This window comes from Electrona antarctica (genome assembly GCF_951216825.1).
Source record: "Electrona antarctica genome assembly, contig: scaffold_497, whole genome shotgun sequence".
NCBI lineage: Eukaryota > Metazoa > Chordata > Actinopteri > Myctophiformes > Myctophidae > Electrona > Electrona antarctica.
In genome coordinates this window covers 28,076-46,828 of record NW_027638749.1, presented here as the reverse complement: position 1 = coordinate 46,828, position 18,753 = coordinate 28,076, and the positions used below count along the sequence as shown (strand labels likewise).

The window sequence follows — 18,753 nt, the reverse complement described above, 5'->3', positions numbered from 1 at the left end:
CACATCATCATATGTCTTCTGCAGATCAGCTTCCACCAACATGGAAGGAGGTGGTATTAGTAATTAGGAGGTGGTGTTAGACTACAGGGGTGCCCACACTTTTGACTTGAGAGCTACTTTCAAAATAACAAAGCTCAAAGAGATCTACCGACCGAAAAAATGATTATACCATTGCTGAAAATAGTTTAAATAGTGTACCTGAGGGAGCTTTAGAAGCTGGCGTTACATATACATTAAGACTGAATGCACTTAGAATGGGAAATAGAGGGGAAGAGGTACCTTTTTTTAGGGGCGCCAGCACAGGTTTAAGGTTTGTCTTTAGGTCAATGTTTGTTTTATAAACGCCATTGACAATGAAGAGAAATTAATGTTAGTCACCAACACAAACATTAAATCCCATTGAAAATAAAGAGAATTTAATGTTTGTTTTGACACCGTTTGTTTTAAATCATCATTACATCACCTAATCATACCTTAATGCATGTTCGGACTAACGGGACTTCGGATCTATGGGCAGTTCCCAAACCGAATTCCCTCCTCGATGTTGTAAGATGATAAGAACGCCCCTCACTTCACACGGGTGTGATTTTTGTATTTAATTTGTAATGCTATGCTACAGACGTTTTTGTACACAGCAACACTCAAAAAAAATTGCATTGTGGGTTTGAGCCGACAGGCCTCAATCAAGTCACCTTAATTCAAGTGGCAGATGCCAAAAATATATATTTTTCATATTAAATTAAACATTCTTTAGGGGCATGTCATGTGATCTACCTGCACAGCCTTTGTGATCTACTGGTAGATCGTGATCTACCTTTTGCCAAAGGACGTGTAGAAGGAGGTGGTATTAAATCAAATCAACCATTATTTATATAGCACATATTAACACAACCAGAGTTGACCAAAGTGCTTCACAACTAAATATTGAAATTATAGCAAAGAAGGTGGTATTAGAACAGAAGAAGTTGGTGGAAGCTGATCTGCAGAAGACATGATAATGTGAATTAATTCACTCCTGCTGGTACTAAGTTACACCTGCCATATATACAGGGGACTTCAAATTCCCTACACAAGCTTTGGGGTTACAGCCAAACATCATCAAATGGAGAGACACAGAGCCAATGGGCCTCTAGCACCAACTCACTACTGTTGTTTGACCCAAAAGTGCCCCCAAGCTTCTTCTCTGCACGATGAAACACCCATACCAACCCAGACCTGGCCTTTGCCGTGGGTCAGCAATGGAAATATGTCAGCACCTCAGTCATGACACTTGAACTGTTCACAAAAGAAGACCCGTATAGATGCTGAAGGGTGAAAGAAATGCAGCATCTTGTTGACTTGTTTTGGAAGAGATGGGCGAGTACCTGTCTCTGCTTCAAGAGCCATAAAAATGCACACGGATTAAGAAGATAAAATACAGTGTGGTGGTGTACTATGATATGGTAGCAGTCCATGGTCGTGCTCTGAGAGAAGGCGTCCACGGTCACACTCTTGAAAGGCTCATTGAAGGCTCCGTGAAGAGGCCTGGTCCACAGTCACTCTTCATAGGCAGCTGGGGCTCCATAATACAAGTCCATGGAACTGCAGAGTGGGAGACAAAAAGAGACTCCGGGGAGAGGCTCCCCGGATGACGAGTTAGTGGCAGGTCTTACTGGACCATGAGTCTGTACAGTGTTAATAACAATCGCACTGATGGGAAACGAACCCACACAACCAAGAGGGGGGAGAAAAGGGAGGAGGGGAGGGGGAGGTGAAGGAGGAGACAGAGTTCTCAACGGGCCCGAAAATTAAGGCCCGGCCCTACCCGGGTCGGCCCGAGGCTCGGCCATTACCATAATGTTAGGCCACTAGATGGTTCAATATTCCGAGTGAGTGTATGAGAGAACAGACTTATCGCCGAAATAAAGGATATATCTAAGTGGTTACTTTCACTTACTTTTGGATTACTTTTATGCAAAACTATTTCATTAGATAAAACAAGTTTTACCATTGATAACAAGACAAGAATGTTGAGCCTATGAAAAAAAGTTAAATCAGTACCACCTCAGAAAATATTTGGCTCTCAAGTAGACCTTTTATGATTCATTCAGGTACATTTATTCCTAATTATAATAATAATTCCTAATCACCACCACACTGGTCAACACAGAAGCCGTTGAGAGCTGCATGTTAATGATATGATCCATAGAGTTATGGTTATGTCTGCATCATATAGCGAGCAATGCATAGCCTACTGGAGTGCCATTTGAACGGAATCATCTGAATCATTTTCCACCCGTGTCCCCACAACTACAGAGCGCTCCACACACACACACCCCGCCTCCTCTTTTCCCCTATACAGATCACTGACCAGAGTGTCCGCTGGCTATAGATCATCACGCGGTATAATGTAATATAATATAATAAATATAACATGGGGACTGGAGAGTTGGATTCGCCGCTGCTCGTGTGCCCACTGTGCAGTGCATTATGGGTAGTGGCAGCGACACACACAGCTCAGCCCCTGATCATGTGTCATGCGTACTATTTATTTCGACTTGATTCTTTTATCGTTTGTTGTTTTAAAAGGGTATCTTTGAAAAACAAAGAAGGGTCACACACTGTCAGAAACCTTGCCAGAAATGTTGCTCTTTAGTCAAATCGTTTGTTGTTTTAACATATTATAGCCCTAAAATTGATGAGGGGAAGGTGAGAATGTAATCAAGCCTGTAATCCCCGTTACTGTCTGTAATCCAGATTACACATTTTAAAAAGTACTGTACTGTTTTTTTTACTCCGATTACATAATGGCGTTACATGTAATACGTTGCTTCCCAACCCTGCACAGCGCTCATGGCGTTTTCAACAGCTTACAGATCTGTTATTTTGGGCACATACCAATGAGGCACGCCACACGCCGACTGCTACAATACTAAACATTTGGGAAACCAAATGGCCTGTACAGTGGACTGTAACAAAACTGTGATCATGTAACTTGCTTGTAGCTTACATGTAGCGTTTACACATGTAGTTAGAATGCAATCAGTTTCCACTGCAATTTTGTATGTAGGCCTATTTAGAATGCAGTAACAGTTGCACCTGGAGGCAGACATCAAGACCATGAAGATGACCTGGAACCAGCTGGAGAGAACGGCTCAAGACAGAGATGCCTGGAGATTGCTCGTTGACGACCGATGCCCCAGTAGGCATAAGTAAGTAAATAAGTAAGTAACAGTTGCACCTTACATTAAATGTTGCTGGTGAATCATGAGATTGACTGTAGTACACGGTGCATGATGATGCCTTGATCAAATGGGTTTAGTACGGTAATCCAGTAAGTAAGGAATCCAGGAACCTGGAGAAAGGACCTCCCCTCAATACTTGCCTGATGCCAATAAGAACCGTCACGTGAGAAATATTCGCCTGATTTCAGGAAGAACCGTTATGTGAGAAATACTCGCCTGATTTCAGGAAGAAAACTGTTACATGAGAAATACTTGCCTGATTTCAGGAAGAAAACTGTTATATGAGAAATATTCGCCTGATTTCAGGAAGAAAACTGTTACATGAGAAATACTTGCCTGATTTCAGGAAGAAAACTGTTATATGAGAAATATTCGCCTGATTTCAGGAAGAACCGTTACATGGGAAATACTTGCCTGATTTCAGGAAGAAAACTGTTACATGAGAAATACTTGCCTAATTTCAGGAAGAAAACTGTTACATGAGAAATACTTGCCTGATTTCAGGAAGAAAACTGTTATATGAGAAATATTCGCCTGATTTCAGGAAGAAAACTGTTACATGAGAAATACTTGCCTGATTTCAGGAAGAAAACTGTTATATGAGAAATATTTGCCTGATTTCAGGAAGAACCGTTACGTGATAAATACTCACCTGATTTCAGGAAGAACCATTATGTGAGATTATTGGGCGGCAGTGGCTCAGGGGTAGAGTTGCCGGTTGGGAAGGTTCCAAGTTCGGGCTCCCCCTGAGTTTGTGTCAAAGTGTCCTTGAGCAAGACTTTGAACCCCTAATTGCTCCCGATGAGCAGGTTGGTGCCTTGCATGGTTTCCTCTGCCATCAGTGTATGAATGTGTGTGTGTGAAAGGGTGAATGTAATGCACAATCTTTGTAAAGCGCCTTGGAATGTGCTATATAAATGCACCATTTACCATTTTTATCTTTGCCTGATTTCAGGAAGAAATATTGTGTGAGCAACACTTGCCTGCTACAGAAGAACTATGGACAACCCAGTTTTTTACAGATTATTAAAGTACAGAACATAGGCTTTCGTATGATGGATCATTAATTGACAAATATTTGAAGGAGGATATGACCATTTGAAACTGAAAGCTGAGGAAATGCCATGAGAATATTCTAAACCTTTTAAACACCTCGAGCTGCCCAGAAATGTGTGTGACAATGGGGACAAGAGGTACTTAACTCCACCCCTAATCACTCATTTAATCACTCCCCCAACTCATAACCACCCCCACAAGTTTTAGCTGTCAAACACTAGAAACACACGATCGGACAGACCTGCTTTTAATTGCTAAATGTACAGTACAGTAAAACCGTTGTAATTGTATGTGACCTTATGTGGCAGCTGGACATAAACCACTAACCAGGGCAACATTTCCCAATGGAATGATATAAAGTAACCTAGAACAGACATGTTTAAACCAGTAGTAATAATAATAATATAAAGTAACCTAGAACAGACATGTTTAAACCAGTAGAACAAACAATGCAATTTGTAATGTGTCCCATAAAACCATTTGAAAGTACAGCAATTACATAGTTAAAAACCTGGTTGTAAATAGATACAGTACACATTTTTTCTTTTATTATTTTATATAGGGGGGGAAATAAATGGGTTTCTATCTACTGTGCAGGGTTTACATCCAGTCTAAAGCCCGCCCACTGTATTCGCCAACACACACACACACACACACTTTCCGTATCCTCTCTACACAGGATGCCGACAGTAGAACTTAACAGTGCTAAGTAGTGCTAGTGTCCGCTCAATGTAACACTAACGTGACACGTACGCTGTCTATAAAAACACAACCACAACCAGTCATAGTTCATACTGGCTAACATTCATTGAATATAGCCTATGGTCATTTATCAATGGAGTGTAAATCCTGCCTTAAATTCGAGCGTGGGTTTTGGCGTGCGCTCACGTCGCCACGGCATTTATGAAGTGATCATAAACAGCTGATCCTTGCGTAATGTCGGTCGTATCGCTGATAAATGTGACGTCTGAAATCAATCTGGCACTCCATATGAAATCAAGCCTCGCCCTCATTTTTGCGACATGAACAACTGCAATACGACCAAGCAACGTATGGAAATCAGTTACATGATGGAAAGCCAATGAAAAACGTTTTCCCCACACGCCTCGCCTTTATACAAGTTTTCAAATGTATAAAACAAATGTATATATATTTTTTGGTGCAACCACTTCCTTAACCGTTTCCGCGCCATTGCCGACGATTAAAGTCAATTGAAGCCTAATTTTGATACTGACGCTTAACGCCATTGGAGACGGCCTACGGCATTATGGCTCGATTGCTCGAGCCATAATGCTACTCACGTTAGCCGGTTAGCTAGCTGTGTTGTTAGCACAGCACTGGATCGCCCATCTTAAATCGTCGTCGCCATAATAATCCATTCTATCCATTTCTTTCAATCGCCTGTATCTCCTATTCCTTGTCCCAGATGGCATTTTGGTCAAAACAGCGTTTCTTTGACGGCACAGATATGATGATCTGGAGCTCTGCAGAGCTCCGGTCTGGCTTCAGATGGTAAACAAGGCCTGTCCGCTCCATGTAGTTTCCTAGGTTAAGACATACTGCTCATGGACTGGAAATGGCGGCTTTTCAAAATAAGAGCTAAAATTAAAAAAATGCTGGCGTGAATTAGATCCTAATTTTTCAATAAATGATAGCAGCCTAAGTGTTAAGTGACTATGTGTGTGGCTGGGTGGCTGGCTGGGTGCGTCTGAGCACGAAAACAGCATGGTTGTTTTTCACCACCTGTGCGCAACCTAACACACACAAACACACACGCACATATTAACAGTATATATGATGATTTCGGGTGTGCCAGTACAGTACAGTACAGTACAGTACAGTACAGTACAGTGAAGGGTACAGTAGAGGGACCCCCACACAGTAACTGTCATTTCTCAACCGTTTCGGACGTTGGGCGGCTCGCCGGAAGCGGGCCGGCACCCTGGGTGCGTTCCTGTGGCTCTGGAATTTCAAAATAATGCATGTCAATAACAGCTCACAAACCTTTCAGGCCGTAAAACATCCGAGTACTTCTTCTACCACTGAATATAAAACATGATGCTGGGTGTTTGTGCACGGTTAGAGAGAGAGCAGGGGGTGCAGAGTTGTACTCACTCACTGTAATGTTTATCCATCCATCCTGGGTCGTCCATCTTGTCTGCGCAGTGGGTCGTTGCTCTGTGAATCTGTTGTCCATAAACTGTTCCCTACACACAAAAAACATTGTTAAAAGATACTGATAACGGATTCACCTTGAACTCTTCTGTTGAATAATCATAATAACCTTTTTGATTGTCAAGTTAGAATTGATGAGGTGAAACGCTGGCATGTGTTCTAAAATAAATGATATGTGGAAGAGTTCCTGTCGATGAGGGCTAGGTGTACTACAATAGACAAAGTAAAAGATTGCATTTATGCAGACGTTTTAATTAATTATGTATGTAAGGAACCTGACCACTGAGGCAGAACAATTAAACTTAGAAGGATTCATTAATCAAACTCAGGATCTTCCATAACTGGGGCAGGGGCAAAGGCAGATAAAACTCAAAATGCATAACAGGACCTAACCCAACAGGGAACTAACAAGAAAAATGCAAACACAGGACTTAAATAGACCCAGGATAACAGGGCACAGGTGAACTCAACTGACAATCAACACTGGGATAGGCTGGGGGACATACAGGACACAGGTGGAAACACTGACCAATTACAAGGTTAGACAAGGCAGGAAAACAGTAACTAGGAAGACAGGAAACACTAGGTACAATACTACAAAATAGGACAAACAAAGCCAAGGCAACAACAGTGTAACAGAACAGTCAGGAACACATGACCAAAGACCAAAACAGAGCATACTGAAATGACAAAAAGTCCAAAACCTAAATAAGGACAGTCAAAGTCCACGGTGCGAGGAGCGGACCGTGGCAGAATCTCAATGTTCGAAAACATAGCCTAATGTTTATATAGCAGGGCTAATATATTATACGAGATAATGACTACACCACCCTCACAGATAGGAGTGAGGGATCCTACAACATAACCATATATTGTATTTATATTGGACAAGGTAAGTGAACAAAGGTAAGGTACCCCAAATTGGTTAAGTGTTCAGAATGAACAGAACCAGAGGCTGATGTACCAAAAAGGTTTTTTCAACATCAAGTTTATTGAATCTTATAAAGGAAGTCGTGTTAAAATACGAAGGGAAGGAGGGGTTATTATAAACATAAAAAATGGGACTATAAGCCCACAAGTGGCAAATTGGTAATAAGCGGTGAAGGCTTCAGGGCCTACTGAAGCCTCTAAACTAATCACACACTGCAAATAAACAAATCAAAATAAGATAAATATGCCAATCAAATTCACATAAAGTAAAAATATTGCGACCCTGGTTCGCAGATTACTATGAAAACCTGCAAAACCTGTCATGCCGTCAGTCCCAGTACACTCAAGACACTGCCACCCTTAGATCTCCATATATGGAGCTGACCTGTTTTGACCTTGATCCATCTTTCCTCTTCGATGTCTCCCTTTTGACTGATACCTGTCCATTCAAACTCTAGACGGGCCTGCCCCAAATTTTTATGAATGACATTTTAAAGATGAAAACAGCGCGCTGGTGTCTAGTCGTGTGCTTCAAACGAGTGTCATGCTGCATTGGGGACCCCCTGGAACCCACCCAAGGACCCCTGGGGGTCCCCGGATCCCACTTTGAGAAGCACTGGTGCAAAACAATAATTTCCATGAATAAATCAATGAAAACGGTAAGAAGTAGTGAAAATAGCAGCTCCACCAGAGTGCTCCAGACTTCCCTCTCCAGAGCAACATTAGTGACTTCCTCCTGGGGATCCCGAGACGTTCCAAGGCCAGTGAGTCGATGTGTTTCCTCCAACTGCGCCTTTGTCTTCCCCGGGGGTCTCCTGCCAGTGAGACGTGCATCGAGGACCTCCCTAGGGAGATGATCGAGAGGCATCCTAACCAGATGCCCGAACGGCTCCTTTCCAGGCGAAGAAACATTTATGCCTGAATTACACTAAGTTTCATGCACGGTGCACATACCATAAACGGCCACTAGGGGGAGGCATGGTACAGTGTAACACAGTGGAATAGCTATACTGTGATCTCGTCAAAGTCTAACGCCACTAAATAATTTAAAATATAAACTTAGAAACCATTTGATGAATCAAATCTAACAATTCAATGTCTCTCTCACACACACACACACACACACACACACACACACACACACACACACACACACACACACACACACACACACACACACACACACACACACACACACACACACACACACACACACACACACACACACACACACACACACACACACACTTTATTTTGTATGTAAACCAAACAGACCTGTAAGGGTCCATTTGGTTTCATGTTACACTCTCAAGAGTAAAATCATCAGCATTACTTAATTTACAAGTAGTCTACACAATTAAAAGATGTAGAATGATTGTTATTTTGATCAAGGTTTACCTGTTCTCTCCTAATGGTACCAACATCATGTTATCTCTCCTAATGGTACCAACATCATGTTATCTCTCCTAATGGTACCAACATCATGTTCTCTCTCCTAAAAATGGTACCAACATCATGGTCTCTCCTAATGGTACCAACATCATGTTCTCTCCTAATGGTACCAACATCATGTTCTCTCTCCTAAAATGGTACCAACATCATGTTCTCTCCTAATGGTACCAACATCATGTTATCTCTCCTAATGGTACCAACATCATGTTCTCTCTCCTAATGGTACAAACATCATGTTCTCTCTCCTAAAATGGTACCAACATCATGTTCTCTCTCCTAATGGTACCAACATCATGTTCTCTCCTAATGGTACCAACATCATGTTCTCTCCTAATGGTACCAACATCATGTTCTCTCCTAATGGTACCAACATCATGTTCTCTCCTAAAATGGTACCAACATCATGTTCTCTCCTAATGGTACCAACATCATGTTATCTCTCCTAATGGTACCAACATCATGTTATCTCTCCTAAAATGGTGCCAACATCATGTTCTCTCCTAATGGTACCAACATCATGTTCTCTCTCCTAAAATGGTACCAACATCATGTTCTCTCTCCTAATGGTACCAACATCATGTTCTCTCTCCTAATGGTACCAACATCATGTTCTCTCTCCTAATGGTACCAACATCATGTTATCTCTCCTAATGGTACCAACATCATGTTCTCTCCTAATGGTACCAACATCATGTTGTCTCTCCTAATGGTACCAACATCATGTTATCTCTCCTAATGGTACCAACATCATGTTCTCTCCTAATGGTACCAACATCATGTTCTCTCCTAAAATGGTACCAACATCATGTTCTCTCTCCTAAAATGGTACCAACATCATGTTCTCTCCTAATGGTACCAACATCATGTTCTCTCCTAATGGTACCAACATTACAGGAGGACATAGAATTTGGGGGACAAGGGTTGGCATCCTTCCGATTTACTGATGGATGCCGAGTCCAGAAACACTTCAGGACAAGAAAGATGAAATGATATCTTCTGTACTGTGATATTATGTCTGCTACGTGAACAGAGATGTCACAATGACACATGGACGATATTGACTCATTATGGCGATACGATTCAATGATTTAAAATCGATACAGTAACTATTTAGCAAAGACATGAAATCTGTGTGAAACATGTGGACAGATAATTTTTTTTAAGGGAAACATTATTATGGATATAAAGTAAACATTGTTTCTTTGCCAAATACATGGACAGTATATGTACAAACCTGCACCTTGACATGAACACAGAATTCACACATTTATCGATAGACCATATCGATATGGAATGGAAAAGTAATTACACATTTTTTCCTTCTTAAAATTGCTAAATAGCTTAGTGCTTAGTATTGATACAATATTTTTTTAAGTTTATTTTATTTTTTAGTTTCATTGCAACGATTCAACACAGATTGGCATTTCAAACGATACAAAGTGAAACGATGCGATATGTTGAGTTTCCATTTCGATATACATCGATTCTTGAACAAATTTAAGTGGTGGGCCTGTGGTCATCTTAGTGGCTAGGAGGTCCAGTGAAAGGCCTACATACTCTCCCAAGATGGAGGAACAACATTTTACAATCTGGGAACCCTAGGCCTTTGTATGGCTACAGAGCGACTGGTTCAATCCTACCCTAAATCTAGGCCCAAGACATGACACCTCAAAGTGGGGTACATTGCATCCACTGGTCAATCCAAGGGCCTACCACTCCACTCTTGATATGTTCTTTCCCAACTCTTGGAGAGTATGTAGGCCTTTCCCTGGACCTTCTAGCCCCTAGGATGACCCCAGGCCCACCACTTAAAGACCACATATTAGGGTGCCCAACGTTGAAGGAAGGTGGTCAAATTAACTGAAACTGAGGCAGAGTGCCCAAAGTTGAAAGAAGATGGTCACATTTTTAAGCTTTGCCCCTGGGGGCCCCTGAGGGCCCAAAGAAGGACACAGTGCTCTATTGGGATGTGGGAATAATATATTGAAAGATTGGAGCACAGATCTGTCAGGAAAGAAATATGATCCTAATGGCACAAATAATGGGGAAGGGTGTTTGACTTATAGCCTGCAACACGATCTGTGAATCTTAGGCTGATTAGAGACATTTTTCCTGACAGATCTGCGCTCCAATCTTTCAATATATTGTGCCCACATCTCAATAGAGCACTGTGTCCTTTTTTGGGCCTTCTGGGCCCTTAGGGGCCCCCAGGGGAAAAGCTTAAAATTCAGTTAATTTGAGCATCAACCTTCAACTTTGGGCACTTTTACATGTAGACTGACCCAAAGTTGAAAGTTGATGATCAAATTAACTGAAGTTGAAGCTTTGCCCATGGGGGCCCCTAAGGGCCCAAAGAAGGACACAGTGCTCTATTGGGATGTGGGAACATCATATTGAAAAATTGGAGCACAGATCTGTCAGGAAAAAAATATGATCCTAATGGGAGGGGGGGGGTTGGACTTGAAACACCATCTGTGAATCTTGGGCTGATTAATGATGTTTGGGATACAAGAAACACTTTCCTGGGAGTTATGGGGGTAATAAAGTTTTTGGATATTTTAGTACTTAAGTTTCCATGATGTCATGGACACTGGGCTCACTTCCTTCCTACAACTACAATTCTACAACTACAATTCCCATAATGCTTTGGTACACTGCTCTTTGTGGATAGAGGGAGGGATGTCTTACTGAGACAACATGTAGTCCAGGAAGGATATGGTTCAATTATAGATGGATATATAAAGTATTCAAATAATTATTCCACTTAACATTGTGAATAAAAATAAGCAAATACATTACTTGGTTTATTTCAACCTTTGAACACGTTTTTTTTCTTGAACATACTTTTTTCACATCAATTCACATTTCAGAGAACCTTTCATGACATTAAGATGCAGCACAAAGTGATTTGCAAAACAAACAAAAGAATGAAATGGCAATAACTACAATACAAGCAAAAATCAGGACTAGCGTAAAACATTCAAAAGAAAACATTACAAATTAAGAGAAGACAGAAGACAAAACAGCGAGTACATTAATAAAACCTCAACCGAAAGCAAAGCGTAAACATTCAAAGTTGGTCTTAAGCTGCGTTTTAAAAATGTCTACAGAGGCCTGCCTGTCTAAACTGCTGTGGGAGTTTATTCCAGGCAGTTGGCCTGTAGAAGCAGAAAGCTGCTTCATCTTATCTTTTAGGCACCTCCAACAGTCCAGCAGTGGCAGAACTCAGGGGGTGACCTGGGACATATTTTGGCAGGCAGTCATGGCGGTAAGGGGGTTGCCATTTAGGGCTTTATAAACAAGTAAAATAACTTTAAAATCTACCCTAAAAACAACCGGAAAGCCAGTGCAGAGAGGCTATAATAAAAGAGTTATCTCATCTTAGTTTTGGTTAAAACTCTGGCTGCTGCATTCTGACAAAGTTGTAGCCTGTATTGGTAGTCAGAAGTTTTCGTTGGGAGGCCGGAAAACAGTGCATTACAACAGGGGTTCTCAACGTTTTTGGCCGGGGACCCCCGGAAATGCTTTGGCAATGTCTCGGGACCCCTGCCCCGCCCCCTCCCGACCCCCAATATAAATTGACTGCTACAATAACCTTAATAATAGAGACAATACACCATAAATAAATACTGAAACCAGATATGATCATGCCCAATTACATATAGTTTCTGGGGTCCTTGACATGAAATATTGAGCACCACTGATATAGAAACATAAGGTATTTCAGAAAACTGTCAGGATTTAGAAGCCATTTTTTGAATTTCAAAGTCAGGTCTAAATGGGTAAATAAAATGTAATTTAATTGAACACACACCTGGTGGGGACAGACGGCGTGTCAAGTCTCTGCATCCTGAACACAGCATCACTGTAGCAGCTCCTGTACAGTAACACAAATAACATTCAATCATGGTCAAAAGGTGTCCAGGTGAAGTTGCTCGTCGTGTGTTTTACAACTCAACTAATTGTAATCCGTACACCCTGTTTAACATAATGAATGTGCAAGAGTTGATTTAAATTAACTTAAGTTGTATTATTTGACTCATTGCAGTTATCCTGTATTTGTAATGAATGTTATGAGCGTTTGTGTACAGGAGGTGGCGCTACAGTGATGCTGTGTTCAGGTTGTTATCCTGTAGTTTTCCCTTTTTACCTCCATTATGATGAATTCCTGTTCTTTGTCTATATAGAAGTGTCTATTTGTACGTCTCTAAATGTTTTGATGAATTGAACATGGTGGACCCTGTTGTAAACAAGTGTAATGCTTAATTGGGTCGTCCACTCACAGTTAACAGCCTTTGTATTGAGTTTGTGCTTGAAATGTACTGTAATTCTGCAAACTGTTAATACAATTTTCAATCAATCAATCAAAAAGTTAAATTAACATTGATTTTACAATATAAATTGGGGGTCCCAGAGAGAAATACCATTAAATGGGGGTCTGTAGGCTAATGCATGTCAAACTGGAGGTCCTTGAAATTAAACAGGTTGAGAATCACTGCTAGAGCCGTAAAAATCTTCTCTTATGGGGGGTCCCTGACATATCTCTGCAAATGGGGGTCCGTGGGCTAATTAGTGTCAATGTGGGGGTCCTTGACATGAAAAAGTTTGGGAACCACTGCCTTAAACAGATGGTTTTCATGTTTCTAATACTCTTATCAAGATGGCAGTAGGAAAATGCATGTTTATTATGATTATTATTATTGGAAGAATGACAAAATGTCCAGTGGAAACTAAAATTCTCAACAACAGCATTCACTTTCACGTTCTGTCGAGAACCACTGTTTAAATATAGTTAATACATCCGTTTGAAAATGTTTAAATATAGAACGATATTTAAACATTTTCAAACGGTTATCTATTATAATAGGTCACCGTCTACATCACCATTTGAACACATGTTTAACTATAGTTAATACATCACCGTTTGAACAGTGTTTCTGACAAACAAACAAACATCAACAAACTGCTCAGCTCAGCTCCAAACAAACCTCTTTGTCTTCGTACTAGATGTGACTCAAAGAATCCGGTTCCGCAGCCAAACACCAAACGTGTTGATTAAACCACGGAAGGTCCAAAACAAAACCCATAATTTAGACATTTGAAACATTAAACTATTAAAACAAAATAAAAGTTTGTTGCTGCTCAGATCTCCGTCGGGCGAAACTAGACGCAGCTGTAGGACATGAGACTGAATTAGGGCGACAGAGAGAGAGGCGTGTGCGCGCGTGTGTGTGTGTGTGACTGTGTGTGTGTGTGTGTGTGTGCGCGTGCGTGCGTGCGTGCGTGCGCGCGCGTGCATAAAATAAAATACAGGTGATAAAATGTATTTCCCTACCTCCAGCAGGTTTGATTGATTGTTTGAAAATTTGATTAACCGGCTGTTAACTGTGAGTGGACGACCCAATTTAAGCATTACACTTGTTTACAACAGGGTCCACCATGTTCAATTCATCAAAACATTTAGAGACGTACAAATAGACACTTCTATATAGATAGACAAAGAACAGAACAGGAATTCATCATAATGGAGGTAAAAAGGGAAAAGAAACATATACAGTGAGGGGAAAAAGGGGGGGGGGGAAGAAAGTGCACCGTTCCCGGCGGCACTGCAATGCCGGGTCGATGCGTGGAGTGAACGGAGCAAGCCCCTTTTTCAACTCCTGAGTCAAAAGATCTGTTTAATATTTAGTCCCCATATAGGGGACATATCAGATATTAAACTGAGGTGGCGTAGTTCTGCAGACCTCTAGGGATCTCAGGGTGTATTTCACCAGGGAACTGGGACAAGAGCGGGCCCCCCTCATCCCCCCCCCTAACCCCCAGTAAAAAATTAAATAAAAATGGTCTATAGAATGGTGAGGTCTATAGTAATGTAAAGCAGTGGTTCCCACACTTTTTCATGTCAAGGACCCCCAAAATGACACTCATTAGACCCGCGGACCCCCATTTGAAAATATATGCCAGGGACCACCATAAGAGAAGATTTTCTACGGCTCTAGCAGTGATTCTCAACTCGTTTAATTTCAAGGACCCCCAGTTTGACATGCAGACTACGCTACGGACCCCCATTTAATGGCATTTTTTATCTCTGATACCCCAATTTATATTGTCATGATTTTTAGTGAGGACCTATTATATGAAGATAGGTTGAAAAGTGAGAGGGTGTTGACCTGAGACCCATTCTAAAAAAAAGGATTCTAAATCAAAACAATGTTTCAATGTCAGTGCGGTGCTCAAACCTTTTCATGTCACCCCCAGAATTATCTGAATTTGGTTGCGAACCCCCATCTGAAAATATGTTGTTCCAGCTATTTTTCAATAGCTAAAGTAATTATAACATAATGCTTAAAACACGAAAGGGGTTCCCGTTCAGAATGGGTTAAAGGGCCACTTCACCCCTGTTGCAACCAGATCTTATTTGAATGATGTTTGGGAGACAAGAAACACTTTCCTGGGGGGTTTTATGTGGGTATTATGTGTTTTTAGATATTTCAGTATTTCAAAGTGTCCATGGGCTCCATGATGTCATGGACACTGGGCTCACTTATGTCCTGGACTAGGCCAAGGTTAATTAAATAAGGTTAGGAAGCGAAGACCGTACGGTGGACTCCATGTTGCTCCCTGGAAGGATAGAAACATGCACAGTTGAGACCGGGAAGTTGTACATGCACAAAACATAGATATGGCACAAATAGCCCAGCAGATGGCGTGATATGCCACTGAAAGCAGGGATGCTTGTACATGTCATTGCATTTTACCTTTTATATAAAAGTTTTAACAGCGAGTGGATCAGTAAGTCCCAGCATGGAGCATCACACAGACAGTAGTGTTGGTCGGATGGGACATATTTAGAAGCATCTCTCCTTTCACTGGCATCATGCCATTTGTTGGGCCATTTACAATTTAGGCATTTAGCTCTTAATCCAGAGCGATTTACAATAAGCAACACAACAAAAAGCATGGCAATACATCACATACATAAAAAGTAGTTATCATGAAACATGCGTAAGCTAAGGGCGTAACATTGGAATATCTATTTAATGAAACTAAACATATAAACTATACATACTATACTATACATACTATAAAGTGCTATGACTACATAAAAAGCAAGTCTGTATAAGTCTGTATAAAATGCTATCTAAGTCTACATAAAGTATTTGCAATGCCATACGTTGAAAGATCTGTTGCCCGTGGACAAGGCACGAAACCTCCGCAAGTTAGTTAGCATCGGCATAGATGTTTGTCCGTATGTGATTAAGGATTGGACCAAGTTGCATTGGCAGCCATAGAAAATTCTTACCCCAGGCTAAAACCGGATGTGACGTTTTTGGGCGTTCCTGTCTAGCGTGGTGTCAGTGTATGGGCCATGATGGAGTCTGAAGAGGTGGGTTTTCAGACTACGGCGGAAGATTGGGAGTGAGGCTGCAGTCCTGATTGTGATGGGAAGTGCATTCCATAGTTTTGGAGCCAGAAGGGAGAAGAGTTTGGGACGTGTGGAGCGTTGTTCCATTTGTGCCATATCTATGATTCATTTTGTGCATGTACAACTTCCTGGTCTCAATTGCGCATGTTTCTTTCCTTCCAGGGAGCAACATGGAGTCCACCGTACGGTCGATCGCTTCCTAACCTTATTTAATTAACCTTGGACTAGCGGCTACATGTTGTCTCAGTAAAACAGCCCTCCCCCTATCCACAAGGAGGAGCAGTGGACCAAAGCATTATGGGAATTGTAGTCCAGGAAGGAAGTGAGCCCTGCAGTGTCCATGACACCATGGAGCCCATATAGACACTTTGAAATACTATACATATCTATAAAAAATCACACCTGTGTGAACTGAGTGGTGTAAGGTTTTATATAGCATGATCAGCTGTGGTCTGACGTAATGTCTGACGTAATGAAATAAGGTAAGGTATTATGTAGCCTGATCAGCTCTGATCTGACGTAATGAAATCACACCCGGATGTGATTTCACAACTGGCTTTTTCTGTGCAGAGAAAATGACCATGGTTGCTACGGTCATCCAGTTCACCCGGGTGTGATTTAATTACGTCAGAAATTATTTTGAACATAGCAACCATGCTCATTTTTTTCTGCACACAAAAGCCAGTTGTAGGAGTGGTTTACACCACTCAAAAAACACATAATACCCACGGAAAGTGTTTCTTGTCTCCTAAACGTCCTTAAAATAAGATCTGGTTGCAAAAGAGGTGAAGGTGAACTGACGTCGACCCGAAGGGGTCGAAAGGGGTCTCTTCAATAAACGTTTGGAGCACCAGACCGGTGTGGGACCTTCATCTACTCCTATTAACCCCTTTTGGTGTTCATAGCATTATGTTGTACTTTAGCTGTTGAAAAATAGCAGACCTACAAGCTCGTAGCGCGGCACTCGCTTGTAGGTCTGCTATTTTTTTTAAATTGTGAAAACGTGGTCCAAATCTTTGAATATATTCTTTCAGAGCGAACATCTATCTTACAAGTGATAAGATAGATTGTGAGTAGAGATGACAGTGCCAAGGGATTTAGTGTATAGGGAGAAGAGGAGGGGACCAAGAACAGATCCCTGTGGGACCCCAGTTAGGAGGGTTCGGGGGGGATGATAGCACACCTTTCCAAGAAACCTGGTAGGTCTGGTCAGTTAGGTAGGAGGAGAACCACTTTAGTGCCGTCCCGCCGATGCCTAGATCAGCTAGGGTGTCTAGCTAGTCTAGGAGCAGCTGGTGGTTCACTGTGTCAAATGCTGCTGATAGGTCTAGAACAGTGCTGGGCAACTTTGACGATGGAGATGGCCACTATAGTTCCACACTCACTCCAGAGGGGCCACAGTGCATATTACTGTTGTAGCAAAAATAGCCGATTTACAAGCTCAAAACGTGTCGCAATGCGACGCGTTTTGAGCTTGTAGATCGGCTATTTTTGCTATATTTGAAATGAAAACCTGAATAATCTTTTGCTATTTTTGAATTTGAATCCTGAAAAGTAACCTTTTTATTGAATTTCAAATGCATTTAGTTATAGTTATGTTAACCTTATGAACTGTTAACATACCGGTAACTACATTGGACACAAAAAGACAATAACATTTTAATACTAGTACTAGTACTAGTCATGTAATACTAGTCATGAAGTAATTAAAGTGGGTTTGGAACAGCTGAAATCAATACGATATCAGTATTCTGATATTAACATGCGGGCCGCATTAAGTGAAGGTGGGGGCCGCATGTGGCCCCGGGGCCGCCAGTTTCCCACCCCTGGTCTAGAATAATCAGGACTGCAGAGTGGGAAGCAGCCTGGGCAGCATGTAGTGCTTCTGTGACTACAAGCAGTGCAGTTTCTGTGGAGTGGGCCTTTTTGAATTCGGACTGGTTGGGATCCAGCAGGTTGTTCTGTGAGAGATGGGGAGAGAGAGCTGGTTTTGAGACAACACGTTCAATACTTTTAGAAAGAAAGGAAAGGAGTGATACCGGTCTGTAGTTCTTCACATGATGCAGGTGGGACCCAGCCTGAGGTTACTGAGGTGTTGATGATGGAGGTGATGAAGGGGAGCAAATCAGGTGCGATGGTCTGGAAGATCGGAGACGGGACAGGGTCGAGAGGACAGGTGGTAGGTCTAGTAGATGTCACTAGTTTTAGGACGTCGTCTGGGGAGAGAGGAGAGAAGGAGGACATGCATGGTATGTTGGGGTTAGTGTTGGTTGAGTCAGATGCCGCTTTATGGGGGAGGGGGGGAAAGGAGCTGCTGATATCAGCAACCTTCTTCTCAAAGTAGTTGACAAAAACATCAGCAGTGAGGGATGAAGGTTGAGTGGGGGGAGGGGGTTTAAGGAGGGAGGAGAAAGTGGAGAAGAGCTTCCTTGGGAGGATTGGATTTTGGTGTGGTAGAAAGAGGTTTTAGCAGTGGTTAGTGAGCGGGAG

The 18,753-nt window shown here is 41.8% G+C and overlaps 1 long non-coding RNA gene across 3 annotated transcripts; it reads right to left on the bottom strand.

Annotated features, from left to right (window-relative positions):
* Positions 1-664: 664 nt before the first annotated feature.
* On the bottom strand, positions 665-13,984 carry LOC306917733. 3 transcript variants are annotated; one of them, XR_013789231.1, is made up of 4 exons: positions 13,826-13,984; positions 12,652-12,714; positions 6,396-6,487; positions 665-1,581 (listed from the first exon to the last, which is right to left on the bottom strand). It is a non-coding gene; the product is annotated as an uncharacterized lncRNA (long non-coding RNA). The 3 variants fall into 3 exon arrangements; XR_013789232.1 differs by lacking the exon at positions 665-1,581 and adding an exon at positions 4,517-6,242; XR_013789233.1 differs by lacking the exon at positions 665-1,581 and adding an exon at positions 4,517-6,242 and having other exon boundaries at positions 6,400-6,487.
* Between the last annotated feature and the right edge of the window lie 4,769 nt (positions 13,985-18,753).